Genomic DNA, 10,969 nt, shown 5'->3' with positions numbered 1-10,969 from the left:
TTATCTGTTATGAATCATTGGAATCTCTCTTCTTAATAGTTACATAAAATATAGAACTTAATTTTCATGCAGAATACAATTTGAGTTATACTCTAGCAGGAAGTCAACATTATCAAATTGTGCTAATAAAATCAATACTATATTTGAGAATAAGATAAATTTACATTGTATAAAACTTTCACCGTGGCCAGTATCTATTTTTTTCTTCCATATGCTAAAGATTTACCATGGTATAAGTAAAAACATATGAATGCTTTTGATTTGTTCTAAAGTTGCAGAGTAACTCATATCAAATCACATGGTAAAACAATGGACAGTATCGTAGAATGGAGACTAAATCATTTGTCTTTTTTTTAATAAAACAATCTAAGTTTTGGGTAGAAGACAAGAAGAGTGAGTCCCTGTAGTATTGAGAAGGCACAAGACAGAAAGCTTGTTACAACATGCGTTATGTATAATTTGATTAATATCTTATCACCTAAGTTCCTTGAAACTGACCAAATTACAGTGGCGTTTATTTTCATTATAGTTTTAGTGGCATGAAGATAGCAGAGAATAACTGCTATCACCAAAATAATTAGTTAAAGTTCTAATATGTCTTTACCTCTTGTTTGACAAGGTGCTGTGACATTGACCTTGGCAATGATTTTTAACATTTGACATCAAAGGCAAAGACAACAAACAAAAAAATCGGCAAGTGGTTCAACATTAAATTAAAAAGCTTTTATACAGTAATGGAAATAATTAACACAATGAAAAGGCAACTCTTGGAATGGGTGAAAATACTAGAAATTCATACATATAAGAAGGAGTTAATGTATAAAAAATATAAGAAACTCATATGATTTAATAGCAGAAAAAGTCAATTAAAAATGAACAATGAACTTAAATAAACATTTTTCTATGGATGAAATACAAATGGCCAACAATTACATAAAAAGATGTTCATCACTAACCAATAAGGAACATATATCAAAATCACAGTGAGATACCATCTCACACTTGCTGATTTTTGGGGTTTTTTTTGCCTTTTCTTTTGGTATCGAATCTAAAGAATATCATTGTCAAAGAGCTTTTTTTCTTATATTTTCTTCTAGGAGTTTTATAGTTTTCGCTCCTATTTGGGCATATAAATATTTACAAATGTTATATCTTCTTGATGAACTGACTTCTCTATCATTACATAATGACTTCTTTATTTCTTGTTACAATTTCTGACTTAAAATCTACTTTGTTTGATATAAGAATAGCTACTTCCTGCTGGCTGTCTTTTGGTTTCCATTTGCATGGGATCATTTTCTGTTCCTCCACTTAGAGTCATCGTGTTCTTAAACCAGAGGTGGGTTTGTTGTAGGCAGTATTTTTTTTAATCCATTATGCCTTTGGTTTGTAGAATTCAATCCATTTACATTTAAAATAATTATTGATAGGTAAGAGTTTATTTTATTTTATTTTATTTTTTTCTGTTTTGTTGATCTTTTGTTTCTTATTTCCTCTGGTGACCATTCAGTTACCACTTTTGCATGGATAAACAGGATTTATTTTCTTTCAGGTGAGAGGTAATGAAGAACTTTGTTTGCTAATTTTTTTTGTCACGTTTGTGACCATGTTTTCTTTCCTTTTTTTTTTTTTTTTTTAATTTAGCATTATTATTCATACCTACAGCACCTGGTCTTCCTAGGTGGTCTCCCATCCAAGTACTAACCAGGCCCGACCTTGCTTAGCTTTCGAGATCAGACATCAGGCTTGTTCAAGCTGGCATGGCCGTAGACCATGGATCAGGGCTCCACTGGGGAGCAAACCCAGAACCTTCTGCATGTAAAGCAGACGTGCTAACCACTATGGAACCACGTCCACCACGTTTTCTTTTAAGCTAAATGATAACTTAATTTTTACAGTTGTCTAGCAAATATCTTCATAATTTAAGAATGTAATAAACATAAATCTGTGAAATATTGTCCTGGATATTTTTCAAGGTCAGCAGATCTTTCCCAGAAGGTGTTAAAAACTGCAATTCAAGAATGTATAGCTGAGATTTTTTTTTTCTTTTCTCTTTTACCACCTACTATGGGTTGAATATTGCCAATCAGAAAGATGTTGAAGTCCTGACTCCCAATACCTATGAATGCGACCTTATTTAGAAATAGTGTCCTTATGGAGGTAATCAAGTTAAAATGAGCTCGTATGGGTGGACCCTGATCCAATATCCTTATGATTTCACTGTTTTATTCTCCAGAACTATAAAAAGTGATTTTTTGTTGTTCTAAGCTATCTGGTTTGTGATACTGTATTTAGGCATCCCTAGAAATGAAAACACCACCTATAGTTAATTTTTTTTTCACAGACTGACACTTGGATTCCCATCCATCTTCTTCTGCTTTGAAAGTTGTAGTATAGAGAAGTATGGTCTCCAAATTGATGTTTTATGAAATATACTGATGGAAAGAAAGAAGCCAATATTGTTTCTTCTTACCTGTAAAAGCAGTTTCCACTTAGTGGATATTTTCTTTATTTTCGGTGTTTAGGAGTAAATAGAAAAGATAATTAATTAGTATAACAATTATAATCATCACATTCTAAATTGGGCAATTAATATTTTAATTTGCTTATTATAATGCAATGGTTTATCAGAGAGACTTTGAAATTGTGGTCATGATGTTCAAACCATACTCTGGTCTCAGATATGAGGTATGATTTGATTTTATTTTTAATATTCAACATCTGGTAAACTTTGTTAAGGGGAAAAAAATCTTGATTATGATGAATGACTGATTATTACAAAGCAGAATGTACCCTTAGAACATCTCCTATAAATTTCTGTGCCATTGAATGTTGCACAAAAGTGGCTGCCTGTGGATCTTGGAATTGCTCAATATAGTGGGGCATGTTAATTAAGGCAGTCTCCATTCAACACATAAAAGAAAAGAAATTATGACTCAGTACAAGGTCAATGAAAGGCTATTTTCTTGTTTTATATAATAATTCACCCCCCCCCAAAAAAAGAATATCAAACACACAAAGTTACTCTTTAATAATTATAAGGTACAAATTCAGCATACAAACGAGAACATTCATTTGGAATGTGGTCGTCTACACTGAAAAATAAGAGCATTTTATTTCTTCCTCTAAGGCTCAACAAAAGTCACAATGACATGCCACAAAGCAAATGATTATATTGTATATACACTGATTATAAGTTAGGGTCTAAATTATGCTTATATAAGTTATAGTACCATTTAAAGGACAAAAGGAAAACATTCTTTAGAGGAAAGTAATCTCCAACTGACTTATAACATTTGACCTAGTAGGAATGCAATATATTTAGTATCAAAATTTATCAATTCAACCTTAAGCTACAAATAATCAGTATATATTTTTTCTTTCTTAAGTTCAAGGTATTATTTCAAACCTTAAGTATCCTATTGTTATAGTTATAAATATTATACAGTATAATAAAAAATACCCAAACAAAAATACTAATGTGTACCAAAAAATAAAAAAAAAAGTTCATTGTTACAAAATAAACAATTTTATAATTTGACTCTGCTACAATGACTTAATTCTTCTCATAAGAATATATCTATAAGCTGTCTATACTTGGTTATAATCGCACCTTTGATTTAAAAAAGAAAACTATGGAGTCAATGTTAATGATATGTGCTTTATGGAATGATAAAATAGAAAATTAAATGCATGATAATCTTAATTTTAGTTATTTTCTTCACTTTTATAGATAATCTCAGAATTAAAAAGACCTTGAATACACGTTTGAAAATCTAGAAGATTAGTAGGTGCAATTCATGGGAAATCTGGAGGTATATTCATGATAATAACAGTTAAATTATAGCCAACATAAAAACATATAAAGAAAGGGCCATGTGTCAGTAACAAAACCTGTTTGAGTTGTATGTGTTGAGCATGCTGGAAAGTGAGGACATATTTTCATTAAAGTTAAATGCATGTGGGAGAAGAGACATTTAACTATTGGATAAAACATTCAGTCTACCATACACAGATCCAAAATTTCTTCTCAAACATGGGAAACTTATAGGGACAAGAGAGACACTAAATCTAAATAAAGGATTAGATGGAAATGTTTTCAATAGAAACAGAAAACAGAAACCAAAGTAGAAGGCAAATAGACTAGACCATAAATTAAGTGAGAATTTGATTATTTGGATTGAGGGGGGAAATGATGGTGCTAAAGAAAAAAAAAATATTCTGACACATTAAAACGGTAAGGAAGACTTTATTCCAGATTATTGCTATAGGAATATTTTAATAGGGGATAAAGAATAGAGTCAACACTCAATACAGCAAATATAGCCAACGATTTACAACCAAGAAAACAGTGAGGTGGTCACTGGATAAAAAATCACTTAAGAGGAGATATAAAGAGTGGAGGGATTCTTTCTAATTCAACTTATTGGGATTCTTGATGAAGGTACACCAAGGTTATCAAATATCAAGGGTGGAGATGGGGAATTAAATCAGATATAAAGGATGATAGCATATCAAGTATGTAGGAATTCTCACTATACTGATTTACCAAAACTCTTGCTAAAACTGGACATTACAAGGATGGATGTAGAATGTCAAGGCCTACTTGAGAAAGGAGCTCAGAAGAGCCTCAATGAAGTCTGTTTAAGGAGAAAATTTTTGTCAGTGGGTAGGAAATACTTGAGAGTATAGGAAACAATGTAAGTGAACCATACTGTTGTCTCCACTTATAACCTTAGGAATTTCTAACCCAGCACTCAAGATTGTAGAAAGACCATCCATAAGGATTGGAGGGTACAGTAAGTGCCTTGTCTCAAGGCCAGGAGTAGTGCTTGCTTTTAGGCTCTTGGCATCACACCTGTTTTGCCTCATTTATCAGCAGGCTCTCTATTTCCTCTTCATTAAGGGCTTGGACAGTCACAAGCTTCATTATTAAATTGAAATATTTAGCACTATTACTTTTTTAATTAAGTTATTGGCATAACATTGATTAATGCAATGATATAATTTTCAAGTGTACATTATAATTTGCATCTATATATTCTATTGTGTGTTTACCACCCAAAGTCCAGTTTCCTTCAGCTACCATATATCTAATCCCCTTTACCCACTGCACCCTTCCATTACCCCCTATATTTGACCCCTTTTACCCCGTCTACCTCCCCGCTATTCCCCCACTCCCTACTCTCTGATCATCACTAGTCTAGCTAGAGTCCATGTCCATGAGTTTCTGTCTGTCCTGTTCATTTGTTGCTTTTAGGTTTATATCCCACATATAAGTGATATCATGTGATTTTCGACTTTCCTGTCTGGCTTATTTCACTTAGCATGATTATCTCGATGTCCATCCACATTGTTGCAAATGGCAGTATTTCATCTCTTCTTATGACTGAGTAATATTCCATTGTATATATGTACCACTGCTTCTTTAGCCAATCATCTATCGTAAGACACTTTGGTTGCTTCCATGTCCTGGCCACTGTGAATAATGCTGCTATGAACATCGGTGTGCAAATATCTTTTCGGATATGAGTTTTCAAGTCTTTGGGGTAAACTCTCAATAGAAGGATTGCTGGATCACATGGTAGATCAATTCTTAGTTTTTTAAGGAACCTCCATACTGTTTTCGATAGTGGCTGTACCAATTTGCATTCCCACCAGCAGTGTATGAGGGCTCCTTTTGCTCTGCATCCTCTCCAGCATTTGTTATTACTTGTCCAGTTAATAATAGCTATTCTAATAGGTGTGAGAATTGTGGTTTTGATTTGCATTTTCCTAATAGCTAACAACGTTGAGCATGTTTTGATATATTTCTTAGCCATTGTATGTCCTCTAGAGAGAAGTGTCTGTTCAGGTCCTCTGACCATTTTTTGATTGGATTCTTTGTTTTTTTTGTTGTTATTGAGTTGTATGAGTTCTTTGTATATTTTGGATATTAGGCCCTTATCGGAAGTGTTGCTTGCAAATATATTTTCCCATTCGGATGATTGTTTCTTTACTTTGTAAACGTTTTCTTTTACTCTGCAGAAGATTTTTAGTTTGATGTAGTCCCATTCTTTTTTTTTTTCTTTTTCTTTTTTTTTTTTGCTTTTACGTCCCTTGCTTTTGAGGTCAAATTCATTAAACTCTCTTTAAGTCCAAGTTCTTTGAGTTTCATTCCTTTCTTCTCTTCTATGCATTTTATTGTTTCAAGTCTTATATTTAGATCCTTAATCCATTTTGAGTTAATTTTGGTGTGTAGTGATAGACAATACTCTAGTTTCATTCTTTTTCAGGTGGCTTTCCAGTTTTCCCAGCATCATTTATTGAAGAGACTTTCCTTTCTCCACTGTATATTTTTGGCTTTTTTGTCAAAAAATTATTTGCCCATATAAATATGGGTTTACTTCTGGACTCTCGATTCTATTACACTGGTCTCTATGTCTGTTTTGCTGCCAATATCACGCCATTTTGATTACTGTCACTTTGCTGTATAGTTTGAAGTCAGGCAGAGAGGTACCTCCAGCCTTGTTCTTTTTTTCTAAAAATGGTTTTAGCAATTCGAGGTCTTTTATGCTTCAATACAAATCTGATGAGATGGGATTTTGATGGGGATTGCATTAAATCTGCATAATGCTTTAGGTAATATGGTCATTTTTACTATGTTGATTTATCCAATCCAAGAACACGGAATATTTTTCCATTTCTTTGTATCTTCTTCAATTTCTTTTAATAAGGTCTTGTAGTTTTCATTATGTTCACATGTTTTGTTAGATTTATTCCTAGCAATTTTATTTTCCTTTGTTGCAATTGCAAAAAGAATTATTTTTTCCACTTCTTTTTCTGACACTTCATTATTAGAGTATAGAAACGCTATGGATTTTTGAATGTTGATTTTGTATCCAGAAATTTTACTGTATTTGCTTATGGTATCTAGTAGTGTTCCTGTGGAGTCTTTAGGGTTTTCTATATAGAAAGTCATGTCATCTGCAAAAAGTGACAATTTGACTTCTTTGTTTTCAATTTAGATGCCTCTTTTTCTTTCTCTTGCCTGATTGCACTCGCTAGGACCTCCAATGTTATATTGAATAACAGTGGCGACAGTGGACAGCCTTGCCTTGTTCCTGATCTTAGAGGGAAAGTTTTTAGTTTTTCACCATTAAGTATTATGTTGGCTGAGAGTTTGTCATATATGGACTTTATTTTGTTAAGATATTTTCCTTTTATACCAATTTTGTTAAGTGTTTTGATTATAAATGGATGTCGTATTTTGTCAAAGTTTTTCTGCATCTATTGATATAATCATATGATTCTTACTTTTTAATTTTTTTTATATGGTGTATCACATTAATCGATTCACATATGTTGAACCATCCCTGTGCCTCTGCGATGAAGCACAATTGATAGTGGTATAAAATCATTTTAATATGTTCGATTCACTAGTATCTTATTTGAGATTTTCGCATCTGTGTTTATGAGAAATATTGGTCTGTAGTTTTCTTACTTTGTGTTACCCTTACCAGGTTTTGGTATCTGAGTAACATTGACCTCATAAAATGAGTTGGGAAGTATTGCCTCCTCTTTGATTTTTTTTGGAAGAGTTCGAGAAGAATAAGTATTAAATCTTCTGTGAATGTTTGGTAGAATTCATTGGTGAAGCCATCTGGTCTTGGAGTTTTACTTTTTGGTAGGTTTTTGATGATTGTTTCAATTTCCATACCGCTAATTGGTCTATTTAGACTTTCCATTTTGTCATAATTTCCCCTTTCATCCCTGATTTTGTTTATTTGTGTCCTTTCTCTTTTTTCTTTAGTGAGTCTAGCCAGGGGTTTGTGAATTTTATTAACATTCTCAAAGATCTAGCTCTTTGTTGCAATTATATTTTCTATTGTTTGTTTGTTTATTTTCAGTGTCATTTATTTCTGCTCTAATTTTGATGATTTCTTTCCTTCTGCTGACTTTAGGCTTCATTTGTTCTTCCTTTTCTAGTTTTTTTTTAAGATGAAGCGTTAAGTTTTTTATTTGGACTCATTCTTGTTTTTCGAGATAAGCTTGTAATGATGTGAACTTTCTTCTTAAACCACTTTTGCCATGTCCGAATGGTTTTGATATGTTGTACTATCATTATCATTTGTTTCTACGGATCCCTCGATCTCTTTATTTCTTCTTTAACCTAGTTATTCTTCAGTAGCATGCTGTTTAATCTCCATGTATTTATGCTTCTTCATGCTTTCTTTTTACAATTGATCTCTAGTTTTAAAGCATTATGATCAGAGACTATGGTAGGTATAATTTCTGTTTGTTGGGGCTATCCCTGTGTCCCAGTATGTGGTCAATTTATGTGCCCTTGAGAAGAATGTATAAGCAGCTGTTTTGGGATGAAAAGCTCTGTAAATGTCAATTATGTCCAGTTGGTCTACTGTGTCACTTAAAGATATTATTTCTTTTTTTCATTTTTGTTTGGATTATCTGTCCATTTCTGACAGTGGGGTATTTAGGTCCCCTACTACTACGGTATTTTGGTCTGTTTCTCCCTTTAGTTCTGTTAGTAATTGCTTTATATATTTCAGGGTTCTCTGATTGGGAGCATAGATATTAATACGTGTTATTAATACATGTCTTCTTGGTGCATGATTACCTTTATCATTATCAAGTGTCTCTCAATATGTTTCTTTACCTTTTTCGTTTTGAAGTTATTTCATATATTATTTCATATAATATTAGCACAGTCTCTCCTGCTTTTCTCTGAATGCCATTTCCTTGAAATATCATTTTCCATCCTTTTGCTTTGAGTCTATATTTGTGTTTAGAACTGAGATGTGTCTCCTGGAGGCAGCATATAGTTGAGTTTTGTTTTTTGTTCCAATCTGCAACTCTGTGCCTTTTTATTGATGAGTTCATTCTATTTACATTTAGGTTGATTATTGAAAATGAGATCTTCTTATAGCCATTTTATCTTTTGCTTTCTGGTAGCTCGATGTTTCCATTTCTTTCTTATCTTTGTGTTTGTTTCTTTTTTTTTCTTTTTTCATTGAATTTTGTGGGTTTTCCCTCAGGTCCTTCTTGTTTCATGGTATATGCTTTAGTTCTAAATCTTTGGCGTGTGGTTAATTGTGAATATATGAAAAGGATAGTTGTATATGTATAGTCCTCCCTTTTCTTCTTCATGTGTCTTATCTTTTTTCCACTCATGCCTTATCTCCATTTCATTTTTGTGAATTTGGATCTTTAAATCCTCCCCTCTTCAGTCGTTGTTATCTCGGTTTGTCTCCATGTATGCTGAACTTTCAGTACTACCTTGCTATAGTAATTCAATTCTTATTATTTAAGCTTATAATGTCCTGTTCTTAGTAAAGGTTGTACTCTTCTGCTTCTATCTGCCTGTGAATCTCCTTACTCCTAATTACATATGGGTTTTTTTTATGTCATTTTGTTTTAGTTGAGCTGATTCTTTTCAGTATTTCTTGTAATGTAGGTCTCATACTGGAAAATTCTCTTAATTTTTATATGTCTGGAAAGGTATTTCTCTTTCATATCTCAAGGAGAGTTTGCTGGATATATTATTCTTGGCTGGTAGTTCCTTTCATTTAATAGTTTGAATATTTGATTTCACTCCTTTCTGGCTTGTAAGTTTTGTGCTGAGAAGTCCAACAATAATCAAATGGGTTTTCCTTTCAAAGTTACTGTCTTCTTTTCCCTGGCTGCCCTGAGAATTCTGTCTCTATCATTGACTTTTGATAATTTTAATACAATGTGTCTTGGTGAAGGCCTTTTTGGGTTGAGGTAATTGAGTATTCAGTTGACTTCTTGAATTCCAAGTTCCAGTTCATTCCTTAGATTTGGGAAATTCTCATCTACTATTTGTCTGAAAATGCTTTCTAATCCCTGCTTCTTTTCTTCCCCTTCAAGAATGCCCACTATTCTTGTTTCCTCTCCTGATGATATCAGCTAGTTCTTGTATATCTCTTTCATTATTTTTCTCTCTTTAGTTTTTCTCTTCTTCCTTCTGTTTTATTTCTAGATTTCTGTCTTCAATATCACTGATCCTTTCCTCCATTTGATGGACTCTATTTCTCAAGCTTGCTCTTTCATTTTACAACTTTTTCTGTGTGTTCTTCATCTCCAGTTTTGTTTGTTTGTTTGTTTGTTTGTTTGTTTTTTAATTCCATTGTAGATATGACTCATTTCGGATATCACTGAGTTTTTACAGAAGTATCATCCCAAATTCTCTGTCATTTAAGTCACATATTTCTATGTCTATAAGTTTATTTTCTGGAGATGTTTCTCTCTTTTAGAAATGCATTATGATCTTTGTTTTTCATGGTGTTTAATGAACTATTGTTTCACTTGAGCATTAATGGACATGTATTCTGCTTATTTTTTCAGAAAGAAGATTTATTATATATAGGTCTCTTTTAACCTGTTGTAAAGAACTAGTTTTCTTTTAATTTCCAGTTGGTAGCTTCTAAGCCTCTTGGATTCTTGCATTATATAAAGCCTTAATAATGCCTTTTTATTTTCTGATAGATATTTAATCACCCTCACTACCCTCAATCTCAGTCCCTGTCATTGTTAGCGACAGTTTTAGTAGTGTTTGCTCAGATTCCCCTGGGGCTTCATGGTGTTCATTTATGGAGTTTATTGCGGAGGGACACTCTGGGTTGAGGGATGGGGGCTGCAGCTCAGCCTCGCGTTTTGCAGCTATGGCTGGTAAGAATCAACTGTTGTTTCTCTGCTGACCCCGATTCTCTGTCATCCCCAGTTCTCCCCTTTCTTCTCTGATGCCTTATCTCTACCACTGGCTGCGTGGAGCTCCCAGCTCTCCCAGGTAAGGCTGTTCAGGAAACTCACTGCACCTTCTCCCCTTCCCCTTCCTCCTATAGGGAGCTTCTGCTGTGAAATTCAGCTTTTTTGTTTCTCCTAATCCAATGCCCGACACCTGGGGTTCTGATCTGGGGTAGCTCCTATGTGCAGGTTACATGCTCAGACG

General features: G+C 33.3%; 1 pseudogene; it reads right to left on the bottom strand.

Annotated features, from left to right (window-relative positions):
* Window positions 1–1,656: 1,656 nt before the first annotated feature.
* Window positions 1,657–1,772, bottom strand: LOC112474484 (annotated as a pseudogene).
* Window positions 1,773–10,969: the final 9,197 nt, after the last annotated feature.

Source organism: Pteropus alecto, unplaced genomic scaffold, assembly GCF_000325575.1.
Source record: "Pteropus alecto unplaced genomic scaffold, ASM32557v1 scaffold239, whole genome shotgun sequence".
NCBI lineage: Eukaryota > Metazoa > Chordata > Mammalia > Chiroptera > Pteropodidae > Pteropus > Pteropus alecto.
The sequence above is the reverse complement of the archived record's forward strand: the minus strand, read 5'-3'. Positions and strand labels throughout refer to the sequence as shown.